Below are 13,602 nucleotides of genomic sequence, written 5' to 3'. Positions count from 1 at the left end.
ACCAAATGTGAACCTGATAGTTTCGTTTTCTGAAAGTTTGTGATTTAAACACTTTTTAGAAAAAAATTTGATGCTTAAGTAAAGATACACCATAACAATCACTAGATATAACTTTTTCTTTTAAATGCAATAAGCTTCATCAAATTTGGTGCAGTGGTTGCCGAGAAAAACAAGTTCGTTTTCCCGTGTATTTAGATACAAGCCTCCGAGCTGAAGCTTCCTCTTAAAATGTGTTCCAATTCTGGCCAGCGTCGGATACATTTACGTTGACAGGGAGAAGGCAGCCTCGAGCCCAAGTAACAGAACGCATCTGGAAATTGTTTCTGAGACTTGACGCCCTCTCGCGTCGACAATAAAGAAGGTAAGAAAGGCACATAATATCGCTAGTTACGTAGGGTTTGATGGCGCAAATTCAAGTGATGCTATGATGCGTGACATATCATCACTATTTCCTAGCTTTTTTATTAAATGTATTTAAGGAGAGGTTGGTGCCTATACGTGGCGCCGGCTACTCCTCTTCTCTTACATGATAGTTGTCCTCAGAAAGTTGTCAAAAATCACAAAACTGGACTAATAACCACATGTACGAACATTCGCGTACTCAGTCTTAACTGCAATATAAATAAATGTTCGCGCAACAGAAGAGTTCTCCTAGCTTTCCTCGGGCACGAATGTATGAAAAACGCAACGTAGCTTAAGTGAAGCGCATAGGAATGTGTGACTACGTTTTCTTATTCTCAGACGACCTTTCTGTTGAGTTTGAAGCCTCCTGCTCAGCCCCTCTTTCTTGTCTGGACAGCAAAATGACCAACGTTGTTGTTATTTATTTATTTGGGATGCTGTCTTCGCGAAGGTGCCTTTTTTGCCGGCTTTGTCAGAACTGGAACGAGTCGTAAGACGTGCTTAGCTGTCTACGTAGCCGCCTACGGCGAGTATTGAAACGCAGCCTTAGTATGTTCTAGCATTGCCTGACGTGATTCGTTAAGCCCAGTGCGCATGCGGAACCCTCCATGGAACAGCGATTCGCATATTGAGCAATAAATGTTTTATCACGCTGCCATCGCGCGTAAGTTATTCAGCGTGGAGGTAAAACAAAGGCGGAGTGAAGCTTTTAAATTAAATTATAGAGTTGTACGTGCCAAACCTCGATCTGATTATGAGGCATGCCGTAGTGGGGGACCGCGGCATAATTTGGACCACCTGGGGTTCTTTAACGTGCACTTAAATGTAAGCGCACGGGTGTTTTGGCATTTCGCCCCCATGAAAATGCGGCCGCCGTGGCCGGGATTTGATCGTGCGACCTCGTGCTTAGCAGCCCAACATAGCCACTAAGCAACCACGGTGGGTTAAGAAGCTTTTAAAATATTCCTCGTTGGCAACGCACCAGCAACCCTAATGCTGTGGCGCCATCTCAAAAAAGCACCATCGTGGCTGATGACGTCGAAACAAACAAACAAACAAAACTGATTATGCAAGTACTTCAAAAGCACTTTTTCCTCGGCGTGAGATGAGACTAAGAGATGCATGTTACCAGTTATTTTGCTGCCACAGCGGGGAGCAAGTAGCAAACTTTATAAAATGACGATATTTTTCTCAACATAACGCTGAGTGAAGATTGAATCAACATTTTATTGCCATAGCAATTATATGAACACTCCAGGCGCATTTCAGCCGTCGTCGTCGCCGTCACCGTGAAGTTCCGTATGAAGTCCAAGGGCGATAAAATCGTCGCCGCGCGCCGTATGCTCTATGTGCGAGGGTGATCCGGCGATCGCAGCTCAATCTCGCGAACCCAAGGGAGAGAAGCGGGAAGGAAGCGCGCCGTTTTCCGTCGCGCGCAACGCTCTGAGGTAGGGTAGGGAGGAGGGGGTGGGGGTGCGCGTTTTACTCCGGGCGACCCCGACTAACCCCGGCGGCCGCGCGCGCCTGCTCGTGCCGGTGTATCTTGAAAGCCATCTGCGCCGTGGACACCGTCCGCCGTGCGCTGTGTTTTCGCGGCTTAGTACACGTTGATGTGAGACGCAGCACGAAGGTCAATTAACCCCCACGGCCGCGCGCGCCTGCTCGGGCCGGTGTATCGTGAAAGCCATCTGCGTCGTGGACACTGTCTACTGTACGCTGTGTTTTCGCGGCTTAGTACACGTTGATGCGAGACGCAGCACGAAGGTCAATTAACCCCCACGGCCGCGCGCGCCTGCTCGGGCCGGTGTATCGTGAAAGCCATCTGTGTCGTGGACACCGTCCACTGTACGCTGTGTTTTCGCGGCTTAGTACATCGTTGATGCGAGACGCAGCACGAAGGTCAAATAACCCCGACGGCCGCGCGCGCCTGCTCGTGCCGGTGTATTGTGAAAGCCATCTGTGTCGTGGACACCGTCCCGCTGTACGCTGTGTTTTCGCGGCTTAGTACACGTTGATGCGAGACGCAGCGCGAAGGTCAATAACCCCAACGGCCGCGCGCGCCTGCTCGTGCCGGTGTATCGTGAAAGCCATCTGCGTCGTGGACACCGTCCGCCGTGCGCTGTGTTTTCGCGGCTTAGTACACGTTGATGCGAGACGCAGCACGAAGGTCAATTAACTCCGACGGCCGCGCGCGCCTGCTCGGGCCGGTGTATCGTGAAAGCCATCTGCGTCGTGGACACCGTCCGCCGTGCGCTGTGTTTTCGCGGCTTAGTACACGTTGATGCGAGACGCAGCACGAAGGTCAATTAACCCCCACGGCCGCGCGCGCCTGCTCGGGCCGGTGTATTGTGAAAGCCATCTGCGTCGTGGATACCGTCCGCTGTACGCTGTGTTTTCGCGGCTTAGTACACGTTGATGCGAGACGCAGCACGAAGGGCAATTAACGCCGACGGCCGCGCGCGCCTGCTCGTGCCGGTGTATTGTGAAAGCCATCTGCGTCGTGGACACCGTCCGCTGTACGCTGTGTTCTCGCGGCTTAGTTCACGTTGATGCGAGACGCAGCACGAAGGTCAATTCGTTCACTGCTGCTGCCGTGCGTCCTCACTCCAGCGTTTTGACAGCGACTTTCCGCAGTCATCGAGTGAGACATATTCATGTTTTCTTCGGCGCGTGTGACACCATGCTGGTTTATTTAGTTAGCATGCATGCCTATGTTTACTAGTTTATACGACCGATAAAACTACTATACTTCTTATAGCTGCCCACTAATTTGCTATCGATGCCTCGCCTTTCGAGCGAAACTGCCTCACTTTTTAACGATGTCTGATCAGTGAATGACCGTACACAAAATATACTAAAATGATATTCGGGTTGTTTCTCAACGAGAACGTCGACGACATCATGATTTATTCTTGGGTGATTATTGAGTGTTAGTGTACCTATTAATGCGTGTGTGTGGGCTTGGAGAAGAGTCGGAACGTGGGGGCTTGTTTTCTTTGCTTCTTTTTTTCGAAATTACAACCGCACCAGTCGGCAGGAAGCCAAGAGAAGTACACTGGAACGTTCGGTGCGCATCCGAAGCTGACTAACGCCAGTGAATGATGATAGCTCGATCTTGCACATCATGCAACAGTGATGATGTCTCAAGCGTTATTGAACTTACAAAGAAAAAATTCAACTATATATCCTGTTGAGCATTCCTAAACCGCAGCCGTGGCCTAATGATAGAGCGCCCGCCTCGGCTGCGGGAGGCTATGGGTTCGATTCCCACCGCCGCCGGGCACCCACTGGTTCAAATGGGTACAAGCGCGCCCCGGCCTGGCGTTCGGCTTTCTTCTGGGGTCATGCGCTTGGGAAAGGAGCCTGCGTCCTGAATTCCCGTCGAAACCAACGTGAGCACGGAACCAACGTGAGCACGTTGGTTTCGACGGGAATTCAGGGCGCAGGCTCCTTTCCCAAGCGTATCACCCCCCTGAAGGAAGCCGAACGCCAGGCCAGGGCACACTTGTACCCATTTGAACCAGTGGGTGCCCGGCGGCGGTGGGAATCGAACCCACAGCCTACCGCAGCCGAGGCGGGCGTTCTACCACTAGGCCACGGCTGTCAGCCCGAGCTTCCACTGGGGTGGAGATGGAAGACCAGCGAAGCTGTACCATGGTGGGAATTATGTATTTCCAATTCTGACTATTCAGATGTGATGGTATAAGTGGTTATTTGAACTAATAATGAATGATCCGCTGGTTTTCATTTATTTAGTGACCACAGGGACCATGGCCATATGGTCGCTACGGTACACCGCCATAGGGCGTACGGCAAAGGTTGGCACGTTCTTCATAAACACGTCACCAACGCCACGCGCGTCCGGTGCGAACGCGGCCAAAACGCCACCGCCGCCGTCGACAACAGTTCTGCGCGTTGCTGGTGCTGCTACATGTCCAAGTTTATACAGCTTCTCAGAATTTCGAGAATGACAGCCCATAAGCAAATGTCATGAAACAAAATCAAGGTATGCTTTTATGTTAAATCTTCTCAGACTGTGATTGAGTCGCCAGTTCCCCTTGCGCCCGGTCGCAAGATACGCATTTGTTGCCGCAGCTAAACGTCGCCTCCCCTCTCTCCCGTCTCCGCACGGCCTTTCGGGCGGCGGAAGAAGTCGCGTTTGCTCTCCGCCGTGCGTTCGCTTCCCGTGAAAGCGCGCTTTCGCTCGCACATACAGCATACGGCCAATGAGAGTTTTTTGAAGCGAAAGCTTCATTACGCCACCTCGGGTAGCCATCGGCGACTCAACAGTTTTCACCTTGAGAGCTAGAGGTCAAACCACAAGAGAGCATTAAGGCGCGTTTACAGTCCGACGTTATCGGTGACGGTGTGTGTGTGTGTCACAAAAGAGCGCTTAATCCAAGCGCGCACCGCGTGCACGCAAGCCAGCGAAAGAACACGCCGGCCCCGCGGCAACTTCAACAGAGGGGGAGAGCACATACGCCTCAAACAACAACGCGAACAACGGCGCCGAAACGTCTAGAAGAACCTCGACGAAGCGACGTTAACCTGAGAGAGAGAGAGAGAGAGAGCCCACGCGCGCGCCCAGACACCTTCTCACCCGTCGAGTCGAGAGATATAACTACAGCGTTAGCGTACGCCAACAGCATGAGTCGTCACCTCCCCCCCTCGACAAAGCTCTGACAGCAGCAGTCGAAGGTACGAGAAAAGACTCGACGGTTCCCAAGCTTTGGCCATGCTACGAGATCACGACTCCGATAGGAATGTTCGAGAACGCCTAAAGCCCGGCCCACATGGAGCGAACTTTCACGGCGAACTTCGCGCGGCCCGCACCAGCGCGGCTGATCGCCAGCGTGCCGCCGCCGTGCTGCACCCACATGCGGCGAAAAACAGGCGGCCGTCGCCGCCACGATTTCAGTGTTGCTAGAACAGCGTGATTTCGTTCCCAGTAAAATGCAGTGAAAAAATAGTTTTGTATCTGCAATTAAACCATTTTTTATGTAATCGCGGTAAATAAAACGACTTATTATCTAGGTTTAATGTCCATTTGACAATTTCTGTCACTTTTTATCAAAACATGGACTGCAGGACGCGGAATAATCGCTGGGGCTGGCCACGCTGTGCAGTGGCAATCGTGTTCAGCCGCCGCGGTACCGTAGCCACAGATGCCGTAGCTACAGTGTACTGTACCGTAGCCGCGATATCCGCGGTTTTATGAGAGGTGCTGCGGTAATTGTGCGTTCTGCAAACATCCGTTCCCAGTTTGCACTCGAAGTAATTGCTCAAGAAGGTCGCGGACACATCCTTTCAGTAGTCGCAGAAAACGCCCAGCTGCGCTGTGAACCGGTGCGGACAACGCCACACGACGATCTTTTTCCGTGAGTTCTTGTACTCTGGGTGGCAGCAATCCCATAATATTGGTCGCGCCTGGACGGCTATGATCAGCCGATCGTTGTACGCGATTCGCGCAGCTTTCATCGCCATGTTCTTTGGCTGGCTAGCCAAGTCAAATGTGGCGGCCGGAAGTCGGACGCGACCGCGCCCTGATTGGTCCACGCCACTCGCCGCTTCCGGCGAGCGGCGGATCGCCGGCGAAAATATTTAGCCCACCTTGATCGTCGGCGAACAGCCGCCGGCCGCCGGGCGAACAGCCGCCGGCCGCCAGGTGGACGCCGCGCGCGGCCGTTCGCCAGATTTTCGCAAGAAAATCGCTCCATGTGGGCCGGGCTTAAGACGGCTATATAACCGCCGTGCGAGAATCGTCAGTGGGAGTTCGCGAGTTCAGTCCGCACCGGTGAAGTGATGTAACTTGAAGACCGAGCGTCTGCGGAAGAAGGGAATTCCCCGGCAAGCTAATCGACGAGTTCCTCGAGCGTCTGCATTTCCCGAAGAAATTCTTCGAGATTTGCCCGAGCTACGCCGAGATCGTCTGACTCCAACACCAACCAGCACGGTGAATACGATTGGACACTTAGTGTTCCTATTTATTTTGTGCTTTACGTGTTGGACTCTTAGTGCTTGTCGTTATTTTCTTGTGGTTGTTAATACTCATCTGATTTGTATTGTGTTGTGTCTAGCCTAAGTGTGCAAGTGTGTATGTAACTGCCTTGTGTGAAGAATATATTTTGTTGTGTTTTGACAACTCTGCGCTCTGACTCGGTCTTTGGACAGCAACCGGCGTTCGCTGGCGCACCAGAGGGCCCACTCTTAATTGTCCTTGCTTTCGTGGGATTATTTTCGGAAGCTGTTAAGGTCGGCTTTGGAATTTGGTCCGGCGTGTGCGCCTCGTTCACCGGGTCTGTGACAGTGTGTGTGTGTGTGTGTGTGTGTGTGTGTGTGTGTGTGTGTGTGTGTGTGTGTGTGTGTGTGTGTGTGTGTGCGTGCGTGCGTGCGTGCGTGCGTGCGTGCGTGCGTGCGTGCGTGCGTGCGTGCGTGCGTGCGTGCGTGCGGCCGAGCGTCATCAGAAGCCGGGCACGTCGGAGCGCATTGGCCGCGCCTCCGGTTACGTTGGCGGCGCCAGGCGCCAGTACGTCGCACTATCGGTCGAACTATAGCCGCTGTTGTTCTCGCCAGCGTGACATAACGTGTGCGCGCGTTCACGCTATGTCGGACTATATTTAGGCCTTTACGGAGCCCTGAACGGAGACATAGCCGCCGTTGCCCGAGTAGAGTTGGGCCCGGCTGTGAGTTGCAACCAAGTCTCACTACTTTACTGATCACCGCAGTGTGTTCATAGGCATAAAAATAATGAATAAACACAGTATTCATTGCAAACATGTCTGTATATCATTACGAAACCACACCTCGGCCACAGCTCGACAATGGGCCTAGCCAGGGTAGTGAAGCTTTCGCTATCAACCAGGGTTAACCAAAGCTAAACCATACCAATATTGTTTCTACACGCGGACACGACCATCAGAGACTGAGCCCTTAACAGCTTCGCTGTAAAAGTGTTTTACAACATTATGTACACATATCGTTTGCTTATCTAATTATTGAGTATCAGTTCCAGGCCTATGAGATCCGGCTTCGCGCCCTTTCTTTCCTAGGCCTCTCACTCGTACACGGAGCACGTAGTCGCCGCATTTCCCCTTCCGCCACAGTGGTGCTCGCCACCGAGGCGTATATTCTTCAGACGCAGCTGTGCGCTTTACACAAAAAACCACGGCTTGCAGTGCTTCTTGCAATGTTACTGCAGAATGTGTCGACTGTTAGTTTGGATAATTTTGCCAGTGGTACGCTTTTTAAACTCGGCATGCAGACGAACTTTAATCAAGCACAACTTGCTGATATGAGTGGCTGTTTACTCCACTTTAGAACTAAATCTTCCAGGCAGAAGTGTTTAGTGCCTCAGTGTCAAAGGTGTGTGCCGCCACTTCTTCCAAGTAAAGCCGACCGAAACGAGAAAAAAGCATCGCGTGAGTGCTGGCATTGCAAATGATGTACGCTTAGTTTTGCCAGAAAACAGAAGTTACAGTAATCTTTAAAAAATTAGCACGAAAAATTAAGAAGGAAAACTGATCAGAAATTACAAAGCAAATGATATCCCCACCCCGACTATTATTTTTCACACAAACTTTGTTTTAACTTCTCTTTAGTAATAATTTTTATCATGTAGAGCCTAATCTTAATGAAGACCTTTTATATAAGTATTGGAGTATTTGAAGTTTCATCTCTGTTGTCTCCTAATTTTCAACAACACGTTCATTGTTGCTTATTAGTTTCATTTACCATTTGTTCGCTTCGTTCTTACAATAATGCCCCCTACAATAATGCCCAACAGGGTGATGTAGGTTTCTAAATAAGTAAATAAAAAATAATGCAGTCGATACCTTGTCTACCGTCGACCAGGATGCCTTCAGCACGCTGGTCGATAGATGTAGAGATCAATAGTAGTGACCACCTCCCAACTTATGTTCATTTTAACTGAATGGAGAACATGTCGTTGAGCTTGGCGACTTTTTGAAAGGTCGGACGGCGACTTCACTCTTCTGTATTGCCGTTCCGCTCTGTGGTGGATTTCACAAAGGGCCTTATATTGCGTGTCAACCAAGGATCTGGGCCTCGGTACGTTAATGAACTTGTCTGGTTTTGTCATGCAGAGTAGAAGCGACGCTGTCCTCTCATTCGGATGGAGAGGTCATGCACGGACAGCCGGTATCTATACGCGCCTTAAATTAAATCCAGTCTGTTTGACGGATGCAACGTGAAGCTCAGCGGCGGAGATCAAATTGAATTAGGTGTGTTGCATTTGAGAGAGAAATTTAAATTCCAGCAACTGTAGAAAGCAGTATGTTGATTTAGAACTTCGTAGTACTTACAAAACATTGCAGAAAATAATCAATTTCTTTTTAAAAACGGCGAACAAAGTTTATAGCTCTGTAACAGTTCACCAAAAACAGATATAGCAGATCTGCAAACTTAATCTGTTAGAGAACCTGATGTGGACCAATTTGATACAGTAATCTACAGCTTGCATAAATTGTTACAATACTAACTTGTTAATACCTACTCACGAACTATCAGTATATTTTATAGCGGTGTATATTACATCGGTGTTTTTTCTATGCTGAGTTAGAGCTGCAAACGCGATAATTGAGGTAATTGAAATTTCGCGATTTTCAGGAAAGTTTCTTTTCTGCAAATATTGCTAACATAAATTAAACCTCGACTTCCGAGTTTTACTTCACTTGAACTTTTACTTTTAAATGGAACAAACCCTCGAAGTCGCTGCGGTAGCTGCTTAAAAAAACGATTGCTCCGTTCTCATGCACTTTGACACAAGCCCATGGTTTAGAGCCGTCCGTATGGAACAGCTAGGTTATTAACACATGGTTCAAAAACACACCCTAAGCATTTCTCCATACTTAAATTTATGCAATCTAGAGGCAAGACTTGTTGATATCGCTACTCTAAAAATAAAATTATTGCAAATGCTGATTACCCCTAGGAAACGCTTGAAGCACTAATATTCTGGAATGTCCGCGTCATTATGATGTAGCCACACTACGGTATTTAGGCCACGGGAGCACCGAATGAAAGGGAGGATCTTAATGATCATCTGCAGCAGTATCTTAGTCTCAACAGGCGGAAGTTTGATGCAGAGAAAAGCAGCGACATATTTTTTTTATTTGTTTGTGAATATTATGTTGGTCATATTATCCGCAGATGGCGGTGTCCGCAATTTAATTCTACATCTGCTTGTTATCTTTTACTGGTACAGTACATTTATAAAGAACTGGCTCACCGTGACGTACAAACCTCATTACCATATGTTTTCTTTATTCACCGTATAGAGCTCGGCGAGGGTTAACAGGTGAAAAATATTCAGAATGTTCTGTTTAAATATAGCCAGAAACTGTGTTAACTAATTGTTGAATAAAGTGTCTTTGGCGTCATTAATGTTGTTAGTATGTATGGACGTCGCAGACTGAAACACTTGCCATTGTTTTGGAAAGGTAACGTCCGCAGTGTTGTTCAGCGGCCCTGCAATACGACTGCACAGAATGCCACTCGGCGCCTTACAGTGAGGCGAGTGGATGATCACTCGCTAATCAGTTATTCTATTTAAATGCAAGCGTTAAAACGAAAGCTCCGTGAAATTTATGTTCCTTGTGAAACATTGCGTTAAAATTATTCACTGGGCCTCGTATTATCCACAATTCCTAACGAATTTTCAAGGAAACGTGTCTCCGGATTCCTACCTATGTAAGCTTCGTTCGGGATTCTACGTAAGACAGGTCTTGAAATGGTGTTTCTTGTTTTGCGTAGTTTACCGTATAAACCGCACTGGCACGGTATACAACAGTGGATTGTGCAGGCACCTATCCGGATTTTGCTGCACAAAACGGATAACAATTGGTGCATAATTCTTCAGGCACCTATCCCTATATAGTATGTCGGGCCTCCAAAGGCTAGACAAAAGTTGTTGTCAAGCATGCGTCGCAGCAGAAGTATATTTATTTTTCAAAACTCAGTATTGGAGAGCTATTCGCGCGTCGTAGTACTTATTATTATTCGTCTCTCTTTCCGGTAGTGTCTAGAAGTGCGCTGCTTCTACAGGCTACCCCAACTATCATGTACCAAGATTTTCAAATATGCAAATGCCACGTAGCTGAATAGAACCAATGTATCTTGTTTTCCGTCGATTAGAGATACTCAGATTATAATTGCATTGTGCCTAATTGCATAATTAGTCTTAATTATTTGTCTTAATTAGTCCTAATTATTGATTAGATGAAAAGTGCGAATGAGAAAATTGTTGAGCAACATGAAAAACTTCCGATACAGCTTTCTGTTGCTCAATATGCGCTACAGAAAAGTGTTTTAACAGCTAAGCTGTTTGAGCTGGAGGTAGTCCGGTGGTGTACGCTGGAAATGTGGGCTGATCCTGGAGGTTGTGCAGAAAGGGTCCAAGTGCAATGGCACATACTAGCGAAGCTGTTTAAGCTCGAGGATGGTCCGTCGAGTGCACGCCGCAAAACCTCCGCCTGACGATGACGTCACCATGCGTCGCAACGCTTCGCCCCAGCTGCGCCGACCGCGCCGAGCCTCGCCACAGCTGCGTGAGCCGTGACTACACCCTGCGCGTCGCATCGCTTCGCCTTCGCTTTGACGAGCCATGACGTCACCGCGCCGGTGCGGAGTGGTTGCCGCGGCTGCGCAGAAGCGGAGCTAAGCCGTGACGTCACTACGCCAACCCACGGGATATATTGACCCTTTTCGCGGCGATCCCGTGGGCGCTGCCATGTTTGATCACGTGATGACGCGTCCATTTCTTGCCTCAACTGCCTCCATTGCCTCCTTGTTTACAATGGGAGTGTATGACGCCGGCGCGGCTTAGGAAACCTCTGTTTTCGGAGATATCGTAGAGGGTGACTGCGTGGACTACACGAAGCTTTGATCACAGCTTCAGAGAACATGCAAAAGCGCTTTCGGAGCTGATTAAGCTTTGTCCAAACGGCGCAAGCAGCGTATATGGTGCTTGTTCTAAAAGCGGGGCTAAATATGTATTCCAAACTTTCCTAACATTCCGCTCATGAATTCAGTCAGCATTAGTGTGTTTTGCTCTTTCTTCGTTATTGGCAAATATTTTCAAGCAATGGCTCGTCAGTTCTGACTCAGTGAAGTTCCTCGGTGCGGCTAATATCTAATCCTAATCGCCTAATCGCTCGCGGGTGCGTTCAGTTCCGATAGATTTGTTCTGGCTGCGCACAAGGCTTGAAACGTAGCTGTTTTATACATTGTAATACCTTGTAGCAAATATATATTACAGCTAGAAATTCGCTTACTCTTGTGGACCGTCAAAAAACATTCAATTCGACCGTTAATTCGTGCGCCATCGGTGTAGTCCGTCTTTTATTGTGCGTATACAGTGCGTATATATTCAAGTGTGCGCCCATTCACTTATTCTTGATACATTGGTGATATAGTGGGCGTACGTTTTCCTGCCTTTTGGAACAGATGTGTATAGATAACATGCGCGAAACTTACTATGACAGGAAGCGCGCTACTACCTTTGTCATTGTTTAACGAGTGGTACTTACTGTTGCCGACGTTCTGGGGATGAAGCCCTTTCTTTGAAGGTTATAGCGATACAAGGTTGAAGGTTATAGCGATAAATTTCTGTATCCTCGAGGAAAGCCGTACATCACTAAGTGCCGGTAACACGTTCGGACAGTTGCAGCAGCGGTCCGCGAACTTGGCCACACAGATTCATTCTATTGCTTAACATGCCAGTCACTATTTTTGCAGCCAACTACTGCACACGTCTTCAATCCACATGATTCAATCTAGCATGATTGGAGCACAGTGTGTTAGCGAAAACTCGGTTGCATTCCGACAGCTGATCGCACAGAAGCAAGGTAGAAGCGGTAATGGTTTCGTATTCGTGCGCGGTCGCTGAGGAGAGGTATGGCGCGCCGCCGTGAGCGCCATCTCGTTTCTGTAAATCAAACCGCTCCGCGAAAAGGGTCAATAGCTCCGCGTCGCCGCCGTGGCGACGCAAAAGCCCCGCCGTCTCCGCGCCGAGCACATCGCCGCGAAGATGGGGCGGCCGAAGAGCGTCACTCTCGAAGAAGACGAAGCGCGGCGCGAATGCCGCCGTGCAGCTACTCGAGAGCGAGTGAGACGACTTCGGTCCGATCCCGAGTATGGCGCCGCCGGAGCGGCGGCAAAACCTCGGCGATTCGTAAAAGATTCAAAATTACGAGCCCGCAAAACCGAGGAAAAGCGTTTGAGCGTCCAGAAGTGTCCAGATGCTTTAATGACCGAGTGTTCGTTGCTCCTTCGGCTGTCGATGATTCCGGGGTGATACTGCTCAAAACGTGGCTGAGTCTCGAAGCATAACCTCGCAAAAGTTGCCCGAACCGAGATAAAGCTAGGTGGGGTCGCCAGCTTCACTGTTTGCCCAGTCTTCGCACCACTAGTGTGAAGATGCCCCTAATTTTTTTTCCGATTGTGAAAGAAGCCCGCGAATACACGTAAAATGCCTTGAGTGGCCAGTCACGCGGCAATAAAAAGCTATTATACGTGAGACCTACGTTGTTGTTCTGTTAACTCCAGCTTCAGCGTGCATCAGTCCTCCAGAAAAAGCAAACAAACACACAAGCATAAAATAGGTTTCTAATCACAACACTGACTTGTGCAGGTCACTGAAACCACGTTCCAACAATCACAATATATAGTCTTCGGTCAAGCAAACCAAACCGCCACAGCTTTTTTTTTTCTATGCGTATGCGTAGAGCAATGTAATAATTGTGGCGAAATAAACTCAGAGTGAACCTAATCCTTTGAGACACGGCGTCTACATTCGTGGACGCGACCTATTTTTGCAATTTCTGTGCAGTGGCAGCAAAGAATAGAGCACGAACATTAAGCTTAGGGTAAACTGAACATTCTTGTAACCTATATTACTTCCATTGTGCTTCTGAGTGATATGTATTGTTACAAAGTACGCTTTGGTGAATGCACTACCCTATTTTACGTATTTTACGTGACGTTTGACGTGGGTTGGGGCACGTCGGTAGCAATCTCGAATATTCTTTTTTCTTTGTTGAAAGGCTTGTGGCCAATAAATAACTTGTGCATGTAATTCGAGCGGGTTATTCAATCCTTTTTATGACGAAACGTAGCATGACTGACTTTACAACATTGAAATATTTGGTTACTCTGTAATTTTGATGGCTCATCATAAAATGC

This window comes from Dermacentor silvarum, chromosome 2 (assembly GCF_013339745.2).
Source record: "Dermacentor silvarum isolate Dsil-2018 chromosome 2, BIME_Dsil_1.4, whole genome shotgun sequence".
In the NCBI taxonomy this organism is placed as follows: Eukaryota; Metazoa; Arthropoda; class Arachnida; order Ixodida; family Ixodidae; genus Dermacentor; species Dermacentor silvarum.
This window is presented reverse-complemented; position numbering follows the sequence as displayed.